The sequence below is a fragment of the Sinocyclocheilus rhinocerous genome, unplaced genomic scaffold (assembly GCF_001515625.1).
Source record: "Sinocyclocheilus rhinocerous isolate Xijiao unplaced genomic scaffold, SAMN03320098_v1.1 scaffold241, whole genome shotgun sequence".
Taxonomy (NCBI): Eukaryota; Metazoa; Chordata; class Actinopteri; order Cypriniformes; family Cyprinidae; genus Sinocyclocheilus; species Sinocyclocheilus rhinocerous.
Window position 1 is genome coordinate 53,442 of NW_015659312.1, and position 2,848 is coordinate 56,289.

The window sequence follows — 2,848 nt, forward strand, 5'->3', positions numbered from 1 at the left end:
ATTAATAACTTCTGTAGCAAATGTAGCTATTGCTCATTGTTAATGTTAGTGCATTAACTAAGTTTAACTAATGAGATCTTATTGTAAAGTGTTACCTATTGGTTTTTATAATTTTTTGCACTTTAATCTGTGTGAAATTATTTACTTTATACATTTTTGTGTATTGCTTTATTGTATTTAAATGTTCAGTTTCTTTTTGTTTTAAGAAAAAGTTATTAAACCTGTTATACTTTATTATGACAACACTTTTTTGCAACTAAATTTCAATCTTGTGATAATACCGTATACCGTAATAAAAGCATTAGCAATTAATTGCAACATGAAAATTTGATACCGTCACATGCCTAGTTGCAGATTGGCCCCATTATTTCCATTGAACGTGCCTCACTGTAAGCCAGATATTTTAGCTTTGTTTAAACAGAAATAATTGCTTAATCAATATTATGCCACAAGTGCTGTTAACTGATCTTAACTTGTATTGAACCCCAAATATTCCTTTAAACTGAAATTTAAATGCAAGATTCAAATTCACACCAGAGATTTAAATCAATCTAACTATCTACTATCAAAACTTGAGGCTGAAGAAGAATCAACCTTTTCTGGGCTGTTTAATAGAGGGTATGTTATTTTTTCCCTTAACTTTCGGAGTGTTTCGCATTGTATGAGCTGTTAAGGTTCGTTAAAACTTACAAAAGTGGCAGATGCCGATATCAGCTGCAACACAGCTGGGTACAAAACATCCAACTAGTTCCAGGACCATCCAAATGTGAATTTACAGATGCTTATCCACACGAGCATGAGCGAATGCGGTGGGCGCATGAGATAGAGAAAGCAGGGATCCCAGACCAACATGTTCTCATTTATACTGATAGGGCTGTTGTATCTGACTCCACGATACTATTGCAGCATTGTGAGTAAATGGTAGACTACCCCCACCTTCTACCTGCTAGGTTGAGTCTTTAACCTTGACCTCTCGTGCCTCTGCCTCCAGTAATGAACCCCAGCTCAGCTGTCCAGCGCTCCCCTCATTCATAGTAAACACTATTGATTTTTCAGCACAGAGAGTAAAAAAAGCAATGAATTTTAATGCTACTATCTGTCCCTCGCTCTAGCTCCCTCTCTTCCTCTGTCATCTTTTCCTCTCATGCGTTTTCCCTCCATCCCTTCATCCCATCTTCTCCTCTGTGAGAAGATGTGAGGGAGGGCAGGAGTTGAACCAAGTGTGTGTTTGTTGACTATAAACTTTGGGTATGTGAACGTGTGTGTGCGTATGGAGCGCTAGCTAACGCTCTCGCCTCTTTCGCCCTCTGTGACCGATTGATTTTGCTATAAGCAGTGTTGAGGCTATGACAGGCCAGCAGCGACAGACAGAGGAGCTCATCAACGTCCAATGAACACGGAAAAAAAATCTCCTTAAAAATCCCTCCATCATGCCACACCAAGGCTGGAGGAGAGAGAGCAAGAGATATGGAGAGAAGGACAGAGGATAGAAGATAAGCCTTTAAAAAGAAACCCCATTAAACATCCCACACCGTAACATCACAACAATACAGACAGAACAGACAACAGGTCAGACTGCATTTGTGAGGGACACGATTTAAAAAATATATTATTGTCTGGAATAGATGTATAAGTAAGGGATAATGTAGGCAAAAGACAGAGAAGACAGGGAGACTATTCAGCAATAAAATAAATAAAAATACTTTAAATAAATATTTTATGAAATATTTAATTGAGTTGAAATTATTTGACAATATTACCTGCATAGTACCTTTCAGCTTCCACTAAGAAGAAGGGAAAAAAATCCACTACAACGTACAAAACAATCAGCCCAGCTACGAGATGAACAAAGAAACAATATTAAAGTAGTATTAATATTTAAAGGGTTAGTTCACCCAAAAATAAAAATATCTGATATTTCTTTCTTTCTTATGTGGAGCTCAAAAGAAGATCTTTTGAAGAATATTGGTGACCAAACCGAGTGACACTTTGTTTTATAAGTGCTTGTTTCACATGTTACATGTAGGCCTACTTACTAAAGTACAGTAACAGTAAATAATGCACAATTATGCATAATTACATGCAATAACCGTAAACCAAAGCCTAACCCTATCCCTATAGTACATGTTTTTAATTAATAATACTCAGTACTTAGATGTACAATTACACTTTAAAGGCAGGGTATGTGATTTTTCAAAAACACTTTAGAAAACTGATTCGGGCCGAATAGCAAAACAAACTTGTAGCCAATCAGCAAGCATTGTACCCCAAACCATTTTGGTTACCATTGACTTCCATTGTATAGAGAAAAAAATGCACAGTGCTTAAAATATCTTCTGTTATGTTCCACAGAAGAAAGAAAGCTAAACAATTTTAGAACAACATGAGGGTGAGCAAATGGTGTCATAATTATAATTTTTGGGTGTACAATCCCTTTAATTTGCTGAGGCTATTTTTACTACAATTGATAAGTAAAGGTGATGATACACGGGGCAACTTTCCCATTAAGAATGGGCAACAAATTTCTTTCTGGATACTTTATCAGTCGTAAGCCCTGTGTCTCACTTGGTTGCCCGCTGAAGGCAACATTGCGCAGCAACATTGCTCAAAAAGTTGCCCCGTGTATCATCACCTTAAAGGGGTCATATGATGCGATTTCAAGTTTTCCTTTCTCTTTGGAGTGACAATTGCGTTATGAAACCAGACTGCGATGGCGTGAAAGTAGCAGTGATTTCAGTTACCAGGTCTAATATACAGCATTGCAACAGACAACAGTGAACATTACGAAATATAAGACCACTGAATGCCATGAGAAACATCAGAATTGAACATTTCAGATAGCCGTAAA